The following is a 12,723-nucleotide window of genomic DNA, read 5'->3' on the forward strand; positions in this document are numbered from 1 at the left end:
ACTCGTTTGGGTTGGGTGGTTCCATACAGAATCTCTCCATGCTGCCTAATGTTTTCCTAACGTCACACTCGTCACGTACTTCACTTTTATTTCATAATCATTTCGGAGAGGTAAAGGAATTGCATGACAACCTGCAGAGCTAGTGGCGTCAAAATTAACACACATACTTGATGTGACTCAAAAGCCGAACGAGTTACTTTCCGACGCTGCTTTAGATGTGCAAGTGCCAGTCAAAACTCGCGGTGACGGCACTCTGCCGACCATTTCGCTAGTTAACACCGGTCTTGTTGTGTGTGTTTCAAGCTCAAGAGCATCTCCAAGCAGAAAATGGTCAACAGAAACATTCAGACGGTTTCGTAATGCTCAATTGCTACATTAAAACGGTATGTTTCTTTTTCAGAACTGGAAAAAAACTGAGCGTGACAGCATTTGAACCTGTAATCTTCAGATCCGAAGTCCGACGCCTTATCCATTCGGCCGCACGGTCACTAGCGACCAAGTATATCTTGTATACGACTCATCTCGTAACGCTCACACATCCTGAGGAATAGTGATTTCGTTCCACACAGCCACTGCCCCTTGCTCTTTCCCACCCAAACGTTACATTCAACCTCTTACGAGACCGACCAAATGTAGACTGGGAAACAAGACCACACACTTTGTGCATTCGGAATCGAAGGCAGGGCATCCCTCGCCGCATTTGCTACCATGGCCATTTGCTACTTCTGCAGAAGCGGCGGCGGCGACGACGACGACGACGACGACGACGACGACGACGACCGCGAGAGGGTCTGAGATATGTGAGAAATTCATCTATAAAATGTAATTCAGACTGCCTCGTCCCACCTTATGCTGTACCGCTTTGGCAAATGCTTTATCTGCGCCATTCGCCTTAATCACATCTGAGCGTAATTCTTAATAAAACGCTTGTCGCTAATTGTTCGTCATCACAGATACTGTTTGCTATACGGCCACGACGCGCAACTGATCTCCAAAATTCGCCTTCCTCCTCTGAGGATGGGAACTCACGACCCCTGGTTTACTATACCAGTGCTCTACCACGGAGCTAAAGAGGCGCGGCCTAGCGGTACTCTTGCGTACTTCGTCCTTACGGTCGTCTGGATCATCAGACTTGAGCTGACAACACTTCATATTACCGACTACTATTTGCAGCTATGGCGATCCATTACTGCTTGGCTACACATCTGACACGTAACCGATGTGCTCTCCAAACAACAACACTTGCATTTCAGAACATGTCTTCCACACATGTCTACAAAATCACCTTTACCTTCAAATACAGTTTTCTTGCGACTGACAGAGACGTAGGCAAAGTTAAAAGTTGCTATTTCCATTACATCACGTTAATCAGAAAAACGGTAATTTACATCTGCAGCGGAACAAAATTGAGTTCCGCCCAGGGTGGGGCTCGAACACTCGACCCTGCGATTAAGAATATCATGCTCTACCGACTGAGCTAGCCGGCTGCCTCGGTGAATGCATGCCGGTCTAGCACGTCACACAGTACTCGTTTGGGTTGGGTGGTTCCATACAGAATCTCTCCATGCTGCCTAATGTTTTCCTAACGTCACACTCGTCACGTACTTCACTTTTATTTCATAATCATTTCTGAGAGGTAAAGGAATTGCATGACAACCTGCAGAGCTGGTGGCGTCAAAATTAACACACATACTTGATGTGACTCAAAAGCCGAACGAGTTACTTTCCGACGCTGTTTTAGATGTGCAAGTGCCAGTCAAAACTCGCGGTGACGGCACTCTGCCGACCATTTCGCTAGTTAACACCGGTCTTGTTGTGTGTGTTTCAAGCTCAAGAGCATCTCCAAGCAGAAAATGGTCAACAGAAACATTCAGACGGTTTCGTACTGCTCAATTGCTACATTAAAACGGTATGTTTCTTTTTCAGAACTGGAAAATAACTGAGCGTGACAGCATTTGAACCTGTAATCTTCAGATCCGAAGTCCGACGCCTTATCCATTCGGCCACACGGTCACTAGCGACCAAGAAAAACTTGTATACGACTCATCTCGTAACGCTCACACCCCTGAGGAATAGTGATTTCGTTCCACACAGCCGCTGCCCCTTGCTCTTTCCCACCCAAACGTTACATTCAACCTCTTACTAGACCTACCAAATATAGACTGGGAAACAAGACCACACACTTTGTGCATTCGGAATCGAAGGCAGGGCGTCCCTCGCCGCATTTGCTACCATGGCCATTTGCTACTTCTGCAGAAGCGGCGGCGGCGGCGACGACGACGACGACGACGACGACGACGACGACGACCGCGAGAGGCTCTGAGATATGTGAGAAATTCATCTATAAAATGTAATTCAGACTGCCTCGTCCCACCTTATGCTGTACCGCTTTGGCAAATGCTTTATCTGCGACATTCGCCTTAATCACATCTGAGCGTAATTCTTAATAAAACGCTTGTCGCTAATTGTTCGTCATCACAGATACTGTTTGCTATACGGCCACGACGCGCAACTGATTTCCAAAATTCGTCTTCCTCCTCTGACGATGGGAACTCACGACCCCTGGTTTACTAGACCAGTGCTCTACCACTGAGCTAAAGAGGCGCGGCCTAGCGGTACTCTTGCGTACTTCGTCCTTACGGTCGCTGGATCATCAGACTTGAGCTGACAACACTTCATATTACCGACTACTATTTGCAGCTATGGCGATCCATTACTGCTTGGCTACACATCTGACACGTAACCGATGTGCTCTCCAAACAACAACACTTGCATTTCAGAACATGTCTTTCACACATGTCTACAAAATCACCTTTACCTTCAAATACAGTTTTCTTGCGACTGACAGAACGTAGGCAAAGTTAAAAGTTGCTATTTCCATTACATCACGTTAATCAGAAAAACGGTAATTTACATCTGCAGCGGAACAAAATTCCGTTCCGCCCAGCGTGGAGCTCGAACCTACGACCCTGGGATTAAGAATATCACGCTCTACCGACTGAGCTAGCCGGTTGCCTTGGTGAATACCTGCGGTTAGCACGTCACACAGTACTCGTTTGGGTTGGGTGGTCCCATACAGAATCTCTCCATGCTGCCTAATGTTTTCCTAACGTCACACTCGTCACGTACTTCACTTTTATTTCATAATCATTTCTGAGAGGTAAAGGAATTGCATGACAACCTGCAGAGCTGGTGGCGTCAAAATTAACACACATACTTGATGTGACTCAAAAGCCGAACGAGTTACTTTCCGACGCTGTTTTAGATGTGCAAGTGCCAGTCAAAACTCGCGGTGACGGCACTCTGCCGACCATTTCGCTAGTTAACACCGGTCTTGTTGTGTGTGTTTCAAGCTCAAGAGCATCTCCAAGCAGAAAATGGTCAACAGAAACATTCAGACGGTTTCGTACTGCTCAATTGCTACATTAAAACGGTATGTTTCCTTTTCAGAACTGGAAAAAACCGAGCGTGACAGCATTCGAACCTGTAATCTTCAGACCCGAAGTCCGACGCCTTATCCATTCGGCCACACGGTTACTAGCGACCTAGCATAACTTGTATACGACTCATCTCGTAACGCTCACAACCCTGAGGAATAGTGTTTTCGTTCCACACAGCCGCTGCCCCTTGCTCTTTCCCACCCAAACGTTACATTCAACCTCTTACGAGACCGACCAAGTATAGACTGGGAAACAAGACCACACACTTTGTGCATTCGGAATCGAAGGCAGGGCGACCCTCGCCGCATTTGCTACCATGGCAATTTGCTGCTTCTGCAGAAGCGGCGGCGGCGGCGACGACGACGACGACGACGACGACGACGACGACGACGACGACCGCGAGAGGCTCTGAGATATGTGAGAAATTCATCTATAAAATGTAATTCAGACTGCCTCGTCCCACCTTATGCTGTACCGCTTTGGCAAATGCTTTATCTGCGCCATTCGCCTTAATCACATCTGAGCGTAATTCTTAATAAAACGCTTGTCGCTAATTGTTCGTCATCACAGATACTGTTTGCTATACGGCCACGACGCGCAACTGATTTCCAAAATTCGAATTCCTCCTCTGAGGATGGGAACTCTCGACCCCTGGTTTACTAGACCAGTGTTCTACCACTGAGCTAAAGAGGCACAGCCGAGCGGTACTCTTGCGTACTTCGTCCTTACGGTTGTCTGGATCATCAGACTTGAGCTGACAACACTTCATATTACCGACTACTATTTGCAGCTATGGCGATCCATTACTGCTTGGCTACACATCTGACACGTAACCGATGTGCTCTCCAAACAACAACCCTTGCATTTCAAAACATGTCTTTCACACATGTCTACAAAATCACCTTTACCTTCAAATAGAGTTTTCTTGCGACTGACAGAGACGTAGGCAAAGTTAAAAGTTGCTATTTCCATTACATTACGTTAATCAGAAAAACGGTAATTTACATCTGCAGCGGAAAAAAATTCCGTTCCGCCCAGCGTGGGGCTCGAACCCACGACCCTGGGATTAAGAATATCACGCTCTACCGACTGAGCTAGCCGGCTGCCTTGGTGAATACCTGCGGGTTAGCACGTCACACAGTACTCGTTTGAGTTGGGTGGTCCCATACAGAATCTCTCCATGCTGCCTAATGTTTTCCTAACGTCACACTCGTCACGTACTTCACTTTTATTTCATAATCATTTCTGAGAGGTAAAGGAATTGCATGACAACCTGCAGAGCTGGTGGCGTCAAAATTAACACACATACTTGATGTGACTTAAAAGCCGAACGAGTTACTTTCCGACGCTGTTTTAGATGTGCAAGTGCCAGTCAAAACTCGCGGTGACGGCACTCTGCCGACCATTTCGCTAGTTAACACCGGTCTTGTTGTGTGTGTTTCAAGCTCAAGAGCATCTCCAAGCAGAAAATGGTCAACAGAAACATTCAGACGGTTTCGTACTGCTCAATTGCTACATTAAAACGGTGTGTTCCTTTTTCAGAACTGGAAAAAAACTGAGCGTGACAGCATTCGAATCTTTAATCTTCAGATCCGAAGTGCGACGCCTTATCCATTAGGCCACACGGTCACTGACGACCAAGTATAACTTGTATACGACTCATCTCATAACGCTCACACCCCTGAGGAATAGTGGTTTCGTTCCACACAGCCGCTGCCCCTTGCTCTTTCCTACCCAAACGTTACATTCAACCTCTTACGAGACCGACCAAATAGAGACTGGGAAACAAGACCACACACTTTGTGCATTCGGAATCGAAGGCAGGGCGTCCCTCGTCGCATTTGCTACCATGGCCATTTGCTACTTCTGCAGAAGCGGCGACGACGACGACGACGACGACGACGACGACGACCGCGAGAGGCTCTGAGATATGTGAGAAATTCATCTATAAAATGTAATTCAGACTGCCTCGTCCCACCTTATGCTGTACCGCTTTGGCAAATGCTTTATCTGCGCCATTCGCCTTAATCACATCTGAGCGTAATTCTTAATAAAACGCTTGTCGCTAATTGTTCGTCATCACAGATACTGTTTGCTATACGGCCACGACGCGCAACTGATTTCCAAAATTCGAATTCCTCCTCTGAGGATGGGAACTCTCGACCCTTGCTTTACTAGACCAGTGCTCTACCACTGAGCTAAAGAGACACGGCCGAGCGGTAGTCTTGCGTACTTCGTCCTTCCGGTTGTCTGGATCATCAGACTTGAGCTGACAACACTTCATATTACCGACTACTATTTGCAGCTATGGCGATCCATTACTGCTTGGCTACACATCTGACACGTAACCGATGTGCTCTCCAAACAACAACACTTGCATTTCAGAACATGTCTTTCACACATGTCTACAAAATCACCTTTACCTTCAAATACAGTTTTCTTGCGACTGACAGAGACGTAGGCAAAGTTAAAAGCTGCTATTTCCATTACATCACGTTAATCAGAAAAACGGTAATTTACATCTGCAGCGGAACAAAATTCCGTTCCGCCCAGCGTGGGGCTCGAACCCACGACCCTGGGATTAAGAATATCACACTCTACCGACTGAGCTAGCCGGCTGCCTTGGTGAATACTTGCGGGTTAGCACGTCACACAGTACTCGTTTGGGTTGGGTGGTCCCATACAGAATCTCTCCATGCTGCCTAATGTTTTCCTAACGTCACACTCGTCACGTACTTCACTTTTATTTCATAATCATTTCTGAGAGGTAAAGGAATTGCATGACAACCTGCAGAGCTGGTGGCGTCAAAATTAACACACATACTTGATGTGACTCAAAAGCCGAACGAGTTACTTTCCGACGTTGTTTTAGATGTGCAAGTGCCAGTCAAAACTCGCGGTGACGGCACTCTGCCGACCATTTCGCTAGTTAACACCGGTCTTGTTGTGTGTGTTTCAAGCTCAAGAGCATCTCCAAGCAGAAAATGGTCAACAGAAACATTCAGACGGTTTCGTACTGCTCAATTGCTACATTAAAACGGTATGTTTCTTTTTCAGAACTGAAAAAAAACTGAGCGTGACAGCATTCGAACCTGTAATCTTCAGATCCGAAGTCCGACGCCTTATCCATTCGGCCACACGGTCACTAGCGACGAAGTATAACTTGTATACGACTCATCTCGTAACGCTCACACCCCTGAGGAATAGTGTTTTCGTTCCACACAGCCGCTGCCCCTTGCTCTTTCCCACCCAAACGTTACATTCAACCTCTTACGAGACCGACCAAATATAGACTGGGAAACAAGACCACACACTTTGTGCATTCGGAATCGAAGGCAGCGCGTCCCTCGCCGCATTTGCTACCATGGCCATTTGCTACTTCTGCAGAAGCGGCGGCGACGACGACGACGACGACGACGACGACGACCGCGAGAGGCTCTGAGATATGTGAGAAATTCATCTATAAAATGTAATTCAGACTGCCTCGTCCCACCTTATGCTGTACCGCTTTGGCAAATGCTTTATCTGCGCCATTCGCCTTAATCACATCTGAGCGTAATTCTTAATAAAACGCTTGTCGCTAATTGTTCGTCATCACAGATACCTTTTGCTATACGGCCACGACGCGCAACTGATTTCCAAAATTCGTCTTCCTCCTCTGAGGATGGGAACTCAGGACCCCTGGTTTACTAGACCAGTGCTCTACCACTGAGCTAAAGAGGCGCGGCCTAGCGGTACTCTTGCGTACTTCGTCCTTACGGTCGCTGGATCATCAGACTTGAGCTGACAACACTTCATATTACCGACTACTATTTGCAGCTATGGCGATCCATTACTGCTTGGCTACACATCTGACACGTAACCGATGTGCTCTCCAAACAACAACACTTGCATTTCAGAACATGTCTTTCACACATGTCTACAAAATCACCTTTACCTTCAAATACAGTTTTCTTGCGACTGACAGAGACGTAGGCAAAGTTAAAAGTTGCTATTTCCATTACATCACGTTAATCAGAAAAACGGTAATTTACATCTGCAGCGGAACAAAATTCCGTTCCCCCCAGCGTGGGGCTCGAACCCTCGCCCCTGCGATTAAGATCACCATGCACTACCGACTGAGCTAGCCGGCTGCCTCGGCGAATACATCCCGGTCTAGCACGTCACACAGTACTCCTTTGGGTTGGGTGGTTCCATACAGAATCTCTCCATGCTGCCTAATGTTTTCCTAACGTCACACTCGTCACGTACTTCACTTTTATTTCATAATCATTTCGGAGAGGTAAAGGAATTGCATGACAACCTGCAGAGTTAGTAGCGTCAAAATTGACACACATACTTGATGTGACTCAAAAGCCGAACGAGTTACTTTCCGACGTTGTTTTAGATGTGCAAGTGCCAGTCAAAACTCGCGGTGACGGCACTCTGCCGACCATTTCGCTAGTTAACACCGGTCTTGTTGTGTGTGTTTCAAGCTCAAGAGCATCTCCAAGCAGAAAATGGTCAACAGAAACATTCAGACGGTTTCGTACTGCTCAATTGCTACATTAAAACGGTATGTTTCTTTTTCAGAACTGAAAAAAAACTGAGCGTGACAGCATTCGAACCTGTAATCTTCAGATCCGAAGTCCGACGCCTTATCCATTCGGCCACACGGTCACTAGCGACGAAGTATAACTTGTATACGACTCATCTCGTAACGCTCACACCCCTGAGGAATAGTGGTTTCGTTCCACACAGCCGCTGCCCCTTGCTCTTTCCCACCCAAACGTTACATTCAACCTCTTACGAGACCGACCAAATATAGACTGGGAAACAAGACCACACACTTTGTGCATTCGGAATCGAAGGCAGCGCGTCCCTCGCCGCATTTGCTACCATGGCCATTTGCTACTTCTGCAGAAGCGGCGGCGGCGGCGACGACGACGACGACGACGACGACGACCGCGAGAGGCTCTGAGATATGTGAGAAATTCATCTATAAAATGTAATTCAGACTGCCTCGTTCCACCTTATGCTGTACCGCTTTGGCAAATGCTTTATCTGCGCCATTCGCCTTAATCACATCTGAGCGTAATTCTTAATAAAACGCTTGTCGCTAATTGTTCGTCATCACAGATACTGTTTGCTATACGGCCACGACGCGCAACTGATTTCCAAAATTCGAATTCCTCCTCTGATGATGGGAACTCTCGACCCTTGCTTTACTAGACCAGTGCTCTACCACTGAGCTAAAGAGGCACGGCCGAGCGGTACTCTTGCGTACTTCGTCCTTCCGGTTGTCTGGATCATCAGACTTGAGCTGACAACACTTCATATTACCGACTACTATTTGCAGCTATGGCGATCCATTACTGCTTGGCTACACATCTGACACGTAACCGATGTGCTCTCCAAACAACAACACTTGCATTTCAGAACATGTCTTCCACACATGTCTACAAAATCACCTTTACCTTCAAATACAGTTTTCTTGCGACTGACAGAGACGTAGGCAAAGTTAAAAGCTGCTATTTCCATTATATCACGTTAATCAGAAAAACGGTAATTTACATCTGCAGCGGAACAAAATTCCGTTCCGCCCAGCGTGGGGCTCGAACCCACAACCCTGTGATTAAGAATATCATGCTCTACCGACTGAGCTAGCCGGCTGCCTTGGTGAATACCTGCGGGTTAGCACGTCACACAGTACTCGTTTGGGTTGGGTGGTCCCATACAGAATCTCTCCATGCTGCCTAATGTATTCCTAACGTCACACTCGTCACGTACTTCACTTTTATTTCATAATCATTTCTGAGAGGTAAAGGAATTGCATGACAACCTGCAGAGCTAGTGGCGTCAAAATTATCACACGTACTTGATGTGACTCAAAAGCTGAACGAGTTACTTGCCGAAGTTGTTTTAGATGTGCAAGTGCCAGTCAAAACTCGCGGTGACGGCACTCTGCCGACCATTTCGCTAGTTAACACCGGTCTTGTTGTGTGTGTTTCAAGCTCAAGAGCATCTCCAAGCAGAAAATGGTCAACAGAAACATTCAGACGGTTTCGTACTGCTCAATTGCTACATTAAAACGGTATGTTTCTTTTTCAGAACTGGAAAAAAACTGAGCGTGACAGCATTCGAACCTGTAATCTTCAGAACCGAAGTCCGACGCATTATCCATTCGGCCACACGGTCACTAGCGACCAAGTATAACTTGTATACGACTCATCTCGTAACGCTCACACCCCTGAGGAATAGTGTTTTCGTTCCACACAGCCGCTGCCCCTTGCTCTTTCCCACCCAAACGTTACATTCAACCTCTTACGAGACCGACCAAATATAGACTGGGAAACAAGACCACACACTTTGTGCATTCGGAATCGAAGGCAGGGCGTCCCTCGCCGCATTTGCTACCATGGCCATTTGCTACTTCTGCAGAAGCGGCGGCGGCGGCGACGACGACGACGACGACGACGACGACGACGACGACGACGACCGCGAGAGGCTCTGAGATATGTGAGAAATTCATCTATAAAATGTAATTCAGACTGCCTCGTCCCACCTTATGCTGTACCGCTTTGGCAAATGCTTTATCTGCGCCATTCGCCTTAATCACATCTGAGCGTAATTCTTAATAAAACGCTTGTCGCTAATTGTTCGTCATCACAGATACCTTTTGCTATACGGCCACGACGCGCAACTGATTTCCAAAATTCGTCTTCCTCCTCTGAGGATGGGAACTCACGACCCCTGGTTTACTAGACCAGTGCTCTACCACTGAGCTAAAGAGGCGCGGCCTAGCGGTACTCTTGCGTACTTCGTCCTTACGGTCGCTGGATCATCAGACTTGAGCTGACAACACTTCATATTACCGACTACTATTTGCAGCTATGGCGATCCATTACTGCTTGGCTACACATCTGACACGTAACCGATGTGGTCTCCAAACAACAACACTTGCATTTCAGAACATGTCTTTCACACATGTCTACAAAATCACCTTTACCTTCAAATACAGTTTTCTTGCGACTGACAGAGACGTAGGCAAAGTTAAAAGTTGCTATTTCCATTACATCACGTTAATCAGAAAAACGGTAATTTACATCTGCAGCGGAACAAAATTCCGTTAACCCCAGCGTGGGGCTCGAACCCTCGACCCTGCGATTAAGATCACCATGCTCTACCGACTGAGCTAGCCGGCTGCCTCGGCGAATACATCCCGGTCTAGCACGTCACACAGTACTCCTTTGGGTTGGGTGGTTCCATACAGAATCACTCCATGCTGCCTAATGTTTTCCTAACGTGACACTCGTCACGTACTTCACTTTTATTTCATAATCATTTCGGAGAGGTAAAGGAATTGCATGACAACCTGCAGAGTTAATGGCGTCAAAATTGACACACATACTTGATGTGACTCAAAAGCCGAACGAGTTACTTTCCGACGTTGTTTTAGATGTGCAAGTGCCAGTCAAAACTCGCGGTGACGGCACTCTGCCGACCATTTCGCTAGTTAACACCGGTCTTGTTGTGTGTGTTTCAAGCTCAAGAGCATCTCCAAGCAGAAAATGGTCAACAGAAACATTCAGACGGTTTCGTACTGCTCAATTGCTACATTAAAACGGTATGTTTCTTTTTCAGAACTGAAAAAAAACTGAGCGTGACAGCATTCGAACCTGTAATCTTCAGATCCGAAGTCCGACGCCTTATCCATTCGGCCACACGGTCACTAGCGACGAAGTATAACTTGTATACGACTCATCTCGTAACGCTCACACCCCTGAGGAATAGTGGTTTCGTTCCACACAGCCGCTGCCCCTTGCTCTTTCCCACCCAAACGTTACATTCAACCTCTTACGAGACCGACCAAATATAGACTGGGAAACAAGACCACACACTTTGTGCATTCGGAATCGAAGGCAGGGCGTCCCTCGCCGCATTTGCTACCATGGCCATTTGCTACTTCTGCAGAAGCGGCGGCGGCGACGACGACCGCGAGAGGCTCTGAGATATGTGAGAAATTCATCTATAAAATGTAATTCAGACTGCCTCGTCCCACCTTATGCTGTACCGCTTTGGCAAATGCTTTATCTGCGCCATTCGCCTTAATCACATCTGAGCGTAATTCTTAATAAAACGCTTGTCGCTAATTGTTCGTCATCACAGATACTGTTTGCTATACGGCCACGACGCGCAACTGATTTCCAAAATTCGAATTCCTCCTCTGAGGATGGGAACTCTCGACCCTTGCTTTACTAGACCAGTGCTCTACCACTGAGCTAAAGAGGCACGGCCGAGCGGTACTCTTGCGTACTTCGTCCTTCCGGTTGTCTGGATCATCAGACTTGAGCTGACAACACTTCATATTACCGACTACTATTTGCAGCTATGGCGATCCATTACTGCTTGGCTACACATCTGACACGTAACCGATGTGCTCTCCAAACAACAACACTTGCATTTCAGAACATGTCTTCCACACATGTCTACAAAATCACCTTTACCTTCAAATACAGTTTTCTTGCGACTGACAGAGACGTAGGCAAAGTTAAAAGCTGCTATTTCCATTACATCACGTTAATCAGAAAAACGGTAATTTACATCTGCAGCGGAACAAAATTCCGTTCCGCCCAGCGTGGGGCTCGAACCCACAACCCTGTGATTAAGAATATCATGCTCTACCGACTGAGCTAGCCGGCTGCCTTGGTGAATACCTGCGGGTTAGCACGTCACACAGTACTCGTTTGGGTTGGGTGGTCCCATACAGAATCTCTCCATGCTGCCTAATGTATTCCTAACGTCACACTCGTCACGTACTTCACTTTTATTTCATAATCATTTCTGAGAGGTAAAGGAATTGCATGACAACCTGCAGAGCTAGTGGCGTCAAAATTATCACACGTACTTGATGTGACTCAAAAGCTGAACGAGTTACTTGCCGAAGTTGTTTTAGATGTGCAAGTGCCAGTCAAAACTCGCGGTGACGGCACTCTGCCGACCATTTCGCTAGTTAACACCGGTCTTGTTGTGTGTGTTTCAAGCTCAAGAGCATCTCCAAGCAGAAAATGGTCAACAGAAACATTCAGACGGTTTCGTACTGCTCAATTGCTACATTAAAACGGTATGTTTCTTTTTCAGAACTGGAAAAAAAAAAGATCGTGACAGCATTCGAACCTGTCATCTTCAGATCCGAAGTCCGACGCATTATCCATTCGGCCACACGGTCACTAGCGACCAAGTATAACTTGTATACGACTCATCTCGTAACGCTCACACCCCTGAGGAATAGTGTTTTCGTTCC

At 46.9% G+C, this 12,723-nt stretch overlaps 2 non-coding genes across 2 annotated transcripts; both read right to left on the reverse strand.

The window, feature by feature from the left end:
- Nucleotides 1-4,471: 4,471 nt before the first annotated feature.
- Trnak-cuu (transfer RNA lysine (anticodon CUU)) lies at nt 4,472-4,544 on the reverse strand. The gene has a single exon. It is a non-coding gene; the product is annotated as a tRNA-Lys (tRNA).
- Nucleotides 4,545-7,090: 2,546 nt separating this feature from the next.
- Nucleotides 7,091-7,163, reverse strand: Trnat-agu (transfer RNA threonine (anticodon AGU)). The gene has a single exon. It is a non-coding gene; the product is annotated as a tRNA-Thr (tRNA).
- Between the last annotated feature and the right edge of the window lie 5,560 nt (nt 7,164-12,723).

Source organism: Schistocerca gregaria, chromosome 1 (assembly GCF_023897955.1).
Source record: "Schistocerca gregaria isolate iqSchGreg1 chromosome 1, iqSchGreg1.2, whole genome shotgun sequence".
NCBI classification, from domain to species: domain Eukaryota; kingdom Metazoa; phylum Arthropoda; class Insecta; order Orthoptera; family Acrididae; genus Schistocerca; species Schistocerca gregaria.